Source organism: Cervus elaphus, chromosome 13 (genome assembly GCF_910594005.1).
Source record: "Cervus elaphus chromosome 13, mCerEla1.1, whole genome shotgun sequence".
NCBI classification, from domain to species: domain Eukaryota; kingdom Metazoa; phylum Chordata; class Mammalia; order Artiodactyla; family Cervidae; genus Cervus; species Cervus elaphus.
The window spans coordinates 68,218,077-68,227,976 of NC_057827.1; the positions used below are offsets into that span (position 1 = coordinate 68,218,077).

The following is a 9,900-nucleotide window of genomic DNA, read 5'->3' on the forward strand; positions in this document are numbered from 1 at the left end:
GAATCATTTTTTATTATTCCATTTTTTTTTTTACTCTGTGAACTTAGATATTATGCAGTCTTTTATATTCTTTCAGTAGCTACCCTAGAGATTAGAACATGCTTCCTGAACTTATCAAAGTCTAATATTAAATGCTGTTTTTATGAACAAGGCAAAAATCTTACAACATTTAACCCTGTCTACTGTCTCCCAAATTCCAGGCCAATGTTGCCATGTATTTTCATTCTTTCCATATTTTTAACCCAACAAGATGTTACTGCTGACTACACCATTAACACTGATGGATATTTACTCACGTAGTCACTGTTTCGTTGCTCTTTCTACCTTCCTGTTCCTCTAACCTTCCTTCTGAGATCTTCCTTTTCCTGAAAAATACCTTTCAGTATTTTCTTTACTGTGAATTCCATGCCAGACTCTCTCTGTTCTTGTCTCCCTGAATATATCTTTATTTTATCTTTAGTCTTCCTTTTCTTTTTTTTTTTTAATCCCTGGTTGCTTAGATGGTAAAGAATCTGCCTGCAATGCAGGTGACTAGGGCTCAATTCCTGGGTCAGGAAGATCCCTCGGAGAAGGGAATGGCAACCCGCTCCAGTATTCGTGCCTGGAGAACTCCATGGACAGAGGAGCCTGGCAGGCTACAGTCCATGGGGTTGCAAAGACTCTGACACGACTGAGCAACTAACATACACACACAGTTGATTTACAATATTGTGTTAGTCTCAGATTTTCTGTTAAAACTTAGCTTAAGGGAAAGGGGTGGGAGTCCAGGACCCACCAAGATAGGGCTCTGGGACATACCCCCTTGCTTTGGGTGGGGAACAGTGGCTTGGTGTCAGGGTAACCCAGAAGCATTCAGCCTTTTGGGGGTGAGAAAGCAAAATTCACCTTTTCCCCCAGAACTGGATTTAGGCGACCAAAGAGTTCTGGCTCCCCCTGGTGCCCAGAAGAGGTAAAACAATTACAGAGAGGAAGACTTCCTCCCAAATGGCAGTCTGCTCCAGTATTCTTGCCTGGAAAATTCCATGGACAGAGGAACCTTGCAGGCTACAGTCCATGGGGCCACAAAAAGCCCAACACGACTGAGCGTGTATGCACACACCCATGCAAACACCCACACATGCACCCACGTATGGTAAATATTAGGTTGGTGCAAATGTGATTACAGTTTTGGACCCTGAATTTTAAATCATGTGTGTGTTTATTAGCCCCTCAGCCACGCCCAACTCTTTGCGACCCCATGCAGTGGAGCTTGCCAGGCTCCCCTGTCCATAGAATTCTCCAGGCAAGGACACTGGAGTGGGTTGCCATTCCTAGGCTCAAATACATCTTTATTAATAAAAATAGGAACCATTACAATCAACACATTTTTGCCAATGAGAAATAAGTTTGTTTATTCCTGTAGTGTAAAAATCCTTGCTTTGGGATTTGACAAACTCTTGGAATGCATTTTCTGCATCCTACTGGTTGTGGAAGCATTTTCCCTGCAAAACTTTATTGAGATGCTTGAAGAAGCGGTCATCAGTTTGTGAGAGGTCAGGTGAATGTGGTGGATGAGGAAAGCTTTTGTCTTCCTCATTTCCAATTCATTCAGCTTTTGAAGCACTGGTTGTGCAACATGTGGTTGGACATCGTTGTGGAGAAGAACTGGGCCCGTTCTGTTGACCAATACAGGCTGCAGGCGCTGCAGTTTCCAGTGCTTCTCATTGATTTGCTGAGCATACTTCTCAGATGTAGTGGTTTCACTGGGATTCAGGAAGCTGTGGTGGATCAGACAGGCAGCAGACCACCAAACAGTGACCATGACCTTTTTTTTTGGTGCAAATTTGGCCTTGGGAAAGTGCTTTGGGGCACCTTCTCGGTCCAACCACTGAGTTGGTCATCACCAGTTGTCATATAAAAGCCACTTTTCATCACATCACCATCCAATTGAGAAATGGTTCGTTGTTGTTGCATAGAATAAGAGAAGACGACACTTCAAAATGACAATTTTTGTTATTTGCTGTCAGCTCGTAAGGCACCCACTTACTGAGATTTTTCACCTTTCCAATTTACCTCAAATGCTGGTGTTGAGTTCTTTGGCAACTTCTCATGTAAGATCAACTCCTCATGTAGTTTTAAGAGGATCAGCTTCAATGATCCTTTCAGCTGGCCATTGTCAACTTCCAATGGCCGGTCACTGCACTCCTCATCCTCAAGGCTCTCGTCTCCTTTGCAAAACTTCTTGAACCACCACTGCACTGTATGTTCACTAGCAGTTCCTGGACCAAATGTGTTGTTGATGTTGCAAGTTATCTCCACTGCTTTATGACCCATTTCAAACTTGAATAGGAAAATCGCTCAAACTTGCTTTTTGTCTCACATCATTTCTATAATCTAAAATAAATATAAAATAAACAACAAGTAGCAAGTCATTTGCAAAAAAAAAAAAACCATAAAGTGAGCAATGTGCATTCAAATAACATATAACAGCCACACAGACCAAAGGAACAGAGCAGAGAGCCCAGATATAAAGCCACGTGCATGGGGTCAGTTAATTCATGACAAAGGTGCCAAGTACACACAGGAAGGAAAAGGAAGAATTAGTATTAGTTAAAATGCCCATACTACCCAAAGCCATCTATAGATTCAATTCAGTCCCTACCAAAATTCCAGTGGCATCTTTCACAGAAATAGGAACAACATTCCTGAAATTTGTATGGAGTCAAAAAGGATCCCAAATAGTCAAAGCAATCTGGAGAAGGAAAAACAAAGTTGAAGACATCACACCTACTGATTTCAAACTATACTACAAAGCTACAGTAATCAAAAGAGTATGGGTTTGGCATAAAAATAGACACAGAGACCTATGGAGGAGAACTAAGAGCCCAGAAGTAAACCCCAGCATACACAGTTAACTAATGTTTAACAAGGAAGCAAACTACACAATGGGGAAAGGATAATACCTTCAATGTGGTGCTGGGAAAGCTGGATAAATCACACATGGAAAAATGAAATTGGATACTTATCTTTCACAACTCACAAAAATTAATTCAGAATGGATTAAAGACTTAAACACAAGACTTGAAATCATAAAACTCCTAGGTTCAAACACAGGTTGGGAACTCTTTGACACTGATCTTGGCAACAATTTTTTGTGTATAATACGAAAGGAAGAGCAACAAAAGCAAGCGGGACTATGCACAAGTGAAAGTCACCCAGTCGTGTCTGACTCTTTGTGACCCCGTGAACTGTACAGTATACATGTATAAATATATGGCTTCCCAGGTGACACTAGTAAAGAACCTGCTTGCCAATGCAGATGTAAGAGACATGGGTTTGATCTCTGGGTCAGGAAGATCGCCTGGAGGAGGGAATGGCACCCCACTCCAGTATTCTTGCCTGGAGAATCCCACGGACACAAGAGACTGGTGGGCTACAGTCCACGGGGCTGCAAAGAGTTGGACATGACTGAGCAACTAGGCATGATACAACCGCACAACAACATACGTGAAGAGGCAAAACAATAATTCAACAGGACATACTTATAGAGCAGAATAATCACTGAAGAAACAGCACACTAGAATTTACCCAAATAGATGAAAGGGATCGAGAACAGATTTAAGAAATTTTTGAAACCCAAGCGGGGAAAGTAAAGAGAGACCACACAGCATGGTAATCTGCAGAAAACTAAAGAAAGAGAGAAAATGTCAAAAACAGCCCAAACATACTACTTTCAAAGAAAGCCTCTTTTGGTCTTTCAGTAACTCCCATAATGAATCGGCAACTTCTCCCAGTAAGAGAATCAATGCAAAGTGCAAGTCTTAACCTCCTCAGTTTATCACTCCTGCCAAACTCTAGCCCAGGAATTCTTACCTGTCTCATTACATCTCCAATCCCTTCAAGTAGAATGTTTTTATCTAGCTTCTCTTGCTGTCATCAAAAGAGGAGTTGTTCCAGATTACCTGGGTTTCAAGATCACCACAAGCAAGATCCAAATTAATTTTAATGTTTACAATATCTAAGTGATGGTGCCCAGGTGGCTTCCCAAATTAATGTTCACTAACATTCAGATAAGGATCAAGTCTATGTTACTCAAAGGATTCCACGTCTTGGAAAAAGAAATTTCCTCACTTCAATTCATGAAGTTAACATATCCTTGGTGTAAAAGCTTTTTTACATTATTCTAAAAGGAGAAGTGGTAGGAGGAGCTAAGATGGCAGAGGAATAGGACGGGGAGACCACTTTCTCCCCTACAAATTCATCGAAAGAACATTTGAACGCAGAGCAAACTTCACAAAACAACTTCTGATCGCTAGCAGAAGACAACAGGCACCCAGAAAAGCAGCCCATTGTCTTCGAAAGGAGGTAGGACAAAATATAAAAGATAAAAAGAGAGACACAAGGGCTAGGGACAGAGACCCGTCCCGGAAAGGGAGTCTTAATAGAGGAAGTTTCCAAACACCAGGAAACCCTCTCACTGGCAGGTCTGGGGGAAGTTTTCGAATCTCAGACGGCAACCTAACTGGGAGGAAAAATAAGTAAAACCCACAGATTATATGCCTAAAAGCAACTCCCAGCAGGAAAGTACCCCAGACGCCCACATCCGCCACCAGAGAGTGGGGGCCGAATAGAGAGGAGCGGGTGGCGTTGCTTAGGGTAAGGACCAGGCCCGAATGATCTGAGGGCAGTCGGAGGGAGCTAATGAGAGATAGCAACTTAAAACTGTGGTATAGCAAGAGAGAGAGAGAAAATTAACTGGCCAAACACACTGCCGGCCTTTCGCAGAACAAAGGGACGGAGCAAGTCCAGAGAAGAGCTAGCCGGCTGTGGACCGGCCCAGCCCCGCAGGAGGCAGGAGGCAGGGGGGTGGGGAAAGGGGCAAACTCGGCCCCAAAGACGGCATCCCCTACCACACTGCAAACAGGTCTCCAGCTTCTAACCAAAGACTTCCTGAGATTCTGGATGGTGGACATCCGCAGGGAGGTTCGCGGCTAAACAAAGGGCACCCAACCGGCGCAGGCGGGGACTGAGGCTGGGGCCGCGGAGGGGAGAAGGCGCACGCACACGGGGAGAGTGCACCCATCAAGCTCCTGGCTGCCTGAGCTGCTCAGGCCGGGGAAGGCACAAAACGCAGGCGCAACCGAGTCCGCGCTTTTGTGGAATACCTGAAAACTGGAACCGCGCGCAGCGCAGGGCCCGCTCAATATAGAGCAGCCGGGAGCCTGAGCAGCCTAGACGGGGAAAGCAGTGCCCCTTCCTCCCCGCAGCGCGACGGAACTAGCGAACCTGAAAAAGGGACCACCTCCGCCCGCCTGGGTCAGGGCGGAAATTAGACGCTGAAGAGACCAGCAAACAGAAGCCAAATAAACAAAGGGAACCGCTTCAGAAGGGACTGGTGCAACAGATTAAAATCCCTGTAGGTAATACCGACTACACCGGAAGGGGCCTGTAGATATCGAGAAGTGTAAGCTGGAACGAGGAGCTATCTGAAACTGAGCCGAACCCACACTGACCGCAACAGCTCCAAAGAAATTCCTAGATATGTTTTTACCTTTTTTTCTTTTCTTTTCTTATTTTTTCTCTTTTATTTTCTTTTAAAATTCCCTATCACTCCCCCATTACTCCTTAACTTTCATTTTCATATATTTTTACTATTTTTTTCATTAGGAAAAAAAATTTTTTTTGCTTGTTTTATTTTTTCTCTTATTTTCTTTTAAAGTCCTCTATTACTCCTCTATTACTCCTTAATTTTCATTTTCATTTCACTATAACCTTGCAAAAAAAAAAAAAGGAGAAGACCTATTTTTAAACCAAATTCATATATATTTCAAAATTTTTTTATGCTTTTGTTTTTGTTTTTAATATTGTATTTTTAAGAGTCTAACCTCTACTCTAGATTTTTAATCTTTGTTTTTCAGTATGTGATATAAATTTTGGACATTTAAGAATCCAATATTCAGTTCCCATTTTTATTCAGGAGTGTGTTGATTACTCTCTCCCACTTTAGACTCTCAGTTTTCTACCTCAGAACACCTCTATTTCCTCCCTTCCCCTTCTCTTCCCAATCCAATTCCGTGAATCTCTGTCGGTGTCTGGGCTATGGAGAACACTTTGGGAACAGAGAACTGCGTAGATCTGTCTCTCTCCTCTTGAGGCCCCCTTTTTCTCCTCCTGCTCATCTCTATCTCCCTCCTCCCTCTCCTTTTCTTCACGTAACTCTGTGAACCTCTCTGGGTGTCCCTCATGGTGGAGAATCTTTTCACCATTAACCTAGAAGTTTTGTTATCAGTGCTGTATAGTTGGAGAAGTCTTGAGACTATTGGAAGAATAAAACTGAAATCCAGAGGCAGGAGACTTAAGCCCAAAACCTGAGAACACCAGAAAACTCCTGACTACATGGAACATTAAGTAATAAGAGACCATCCAAAAGCCTCCATACCTACACTGAAACCAACCACCACCCAAGAGCCAATAAGTTTCAGAGCAAGACATACCACGCAAATTCTCTAGCAATGCAGGAACATAGCCCTGAGCGTCAACATACAGGCTGCCCAAAGTCACACCTAACACATGGACCCATCTCAAAACTCATTACTGGACACTCCATTGCACTCCAGAGAGAAGAAATCCAGTTCCATGCACCAGAACACCAAGGCAAGCTTCCCTAACCAGGAAACCTTGACAAGCCAATTGTCCAGCCCCACCCACCTGGGTGAAACCTCCACAATAAAAAGGAACCACAGACCTCCAGAATACAGAAAGCCCACTCCAGACACAGCAATCTAAACAAGATGAAAAGGCAGAGAAATACCCAACAGGTAAAGGAACGTGAAAAATGCCCACCAAGTCAAACAAAAGAGGAGGAGATAGGGAATCTACCTGAAAAAGAATTTAGAATAATGATAATAAAAATGATCCAAAGTCTTGAAAACAAAATGGAGTTACAGATAAATAGCTTGGAGACAAAGATTGAGAAGATGCAAGAAATGTTTAATAAGGACCTAGAAGAAATAAAAAAGAGTCAATTAAAAATGAATAATGCAATAAATGAGATAAAAGGAGAAGTGAATAATTTTCATTTCTTAAGACAGATGGAAAAATAAGTAAAACATTACAACATTAAATCAAACATGTATTAAACTAATACCCTATGATCAAGTAGTTTTTATTCCAAGAAATCAAGGATGTTGATTCAATATTAAGAAAACAATGGATGGAATTAATTAAAACAATAGAGGATTAAAAGCTAAATTTTGAGCCAAAGGAAACATCCTAAGCTTGATAGGTTATTTACCCAAAATCAATCCTAAAGGAAATCAACCCTGACTATTCATTTGAAGGATTGATGCTTAAGCTGAAGCTCCAATACTTTGGTCACCTGATGTAAAGAGCCAACTCATCAGGGAAAAGACCCTGATACTGGGGAAGATTGAGGGCATGAGGAGAAGGGGACAACAGAGGATGAGATGGTTGGATGGCATCACCAACTCAATGGACATGAGTTTGAGCAAACTCTGGGAGATGGTGAAGGACAGGGAAGCCTGGCGTGCTGCAGTCCATGAGATCACAAAGAATTGGACAAGAATTAGCGACTGAACACCAGCAACAGCGAAATTCTTATTAAACAGCAAAATTCTAAAGCTGCTCCTGTAAATATCAGGAAGAACAAAAGAACAACTCTGTACCACCGCTGTTACTCAATCTTGCTATGGAGGTGGTGGTCATGAAAGCTGAGAGCAGATTTCTGTTTCTGGCATCACTTTGCAGAACAAACTCTTGAGATACAGCTGATCTCATCAAAGACAGGAGAGAAAAGAGCTACAACCCACAGCCTGAGCACCAGACAACCAGGAGGGACAAGAGAGGCCAGAGGACAGAGTGGCAGTGGGCGGGGGTTCGACCCCTGGTCAGGGAACTGAGATCCCACACACCATGGAACAAATAAGCCCACGAGCTGCATCCAGAGAGTCCTTGCACTGAAACGAGAATCCCACATGGCCCAGCGAAGATTCCCAACGAAGCCAAATAAGGAAATATTTTTTAACACTAAACTGTAATAAAATGCTATCAAGACCTTTATAACATATCAAGACTTGTGCAAGACCCCCCCCCAAAAAAAGCAGTATTTAGAAATTTAAAGGCTTAAATGCATATGTTAGTAACAAAGAAAGACTGTCCATTAATGAGCTAACTGTCCAATCGAAGAAGATGAAAAGAAACTACAGAAATAAACCTAAATAAAATAAGGGAAAATAATCAACATTAGAGGGGAAAAGACAATTTGGTTCTTTTACCAGGTTAATGAATAGGATAAATGTATGATGAAAACAAATTGAAACAGAAAATGCACAAATTTTTAAAAGTTTAAAATGTAAAAAGGGCTAGTTAAACTAAGTACAAATGAAAAGCAACATATCAAAATGAGTGGGATATAGTTAATGCTGTGCTTAAGAAGAAATATATAGCATTACATTTTTTACTAAAAAATATCTCAAATCAGTCATGTAAATCTCTGCCTTAAGAAACAAGAAAAAGAAAAGCAAAAAAAAAAAAAAAGTCTAAATAAACATAAGGAAGGAAATAATAAATAAAAGAGCAGAAACCAATTAAGTTGAAAATGGAGGCGGGGAGGGAAAAAAATCAATTAAACCAAAAGCCAATTCTTTGAAAAGATCAGTCAAGTTGATATTCCACTAGCCAGACTAACAAAGATAAAGAATGTAAAAGATTCAAATTACCAATATTGGAAATGAAAGAGGGGAAATTGCTACATTCTCCACAGACATGATAAGAATAATAAAGGAGTATACAAACAATTCTCTGAAAATGAACTCGACAATTTAGATAAAATAGGCCTATTCCTTGAGATGATGCTATCTACCAAAATGCACTCAATAAGGAATGGATAACCAGGACAGTCTTATATATATATTAAACAAGTTGAATTTGCAGTTTAAAATTTCCAGCAAGGAAAATATCAGGTCCCATGGTTTCACTGGTGAGTTCTACTAAATATTTATGGAAGAAATAGCAGCGGTTCTACACAATCTCTTCCACAAATGAGAAAAGACAGAAGCATTTCCACACTAATTTTATGAGGTAAGCCAATATAAAAAAGAAAAATTAGGCAAAGATGATACAAGAAAGGAAAACTATAAACCAATAGCTCTCGTGAATATAGATACAAAAATCCATAGTGAAATAGTAGCAAATAGATTCCAGCAATACACGTTTTAAAAAATCACAACCAAGTCAGTTTTATCCTGAAGTATAAAGCTGGCTCACTGCTTTAAAATCAATGTAATCCACCATATTACAGACTAAAGAAGAAAAATAACCTGACAAATTTCTAAGGACTGAAATCATTCAAAGTATGGCCTCCAACCACAATGGATTTAAATCAGAAATAAATTATATGAAGAGAATTTAAACATCTCCAACTGTAAGTTAAATAATACATTTTAAAATAATCCTTAAAAAAAATAATCCTTGAGTCAAAGAAGATGTCAAAATAGAAATTAGAAAATGTCTTTAAATTATAATAAAGATAGTAAATCTCCAAATTTGGAGATTCAATTAAAGCAATATCTAGAAATAAATTCATAATTTTTCATTGACTCACCAAAGCAGAAGCAAGGCACAGTTGTGGATGAGTCTGTTGGTGAAAGTAAACTTCGATGCTGTAAAGAACATTGAATAGGAACCTGGAATGTTAGGTCCATAAATCAAGGTAAATTGGACATGGTCAAGCAGGAGATGGTAAGAGTGAACATCAACATCTTAGGAATCAGTGAAGTAAAATGCAAACCCTTGGACTGCATGAAGATCAAGCCAGTCAATCCTAAAAGAATCAACCCTGAATTTTCACTGGAAGGACTGATGCTGAAGCTGAAGCTCCAACAGTTTGGCCACCTGATGCAA

General features: G+C 40.6%; 1 long non-coding RNA gene across 1 annotated transcript; it reads right to left on the minus strand.

Moving 5' to 3' along the window:
* Positions 1–1,584: 1,584 nt before the first annotated feature.
* LOC122706833 lies at positions 1,585–3,886 on the minus strand. The gene is made up of 3 exons (XR_006344474.1): positions 3,853–3,886; positions 2,642–2,731; positions 1,585–2,373 (listed from the first exon to the last, which is right to left on the minus strand). It is a non-coding gene; the product is annotated as an uncharacterized LOC122706833 (long non-coding RNA).
* Positions 3,887–9,900: the final 6,014 nt, after the last annotated feature.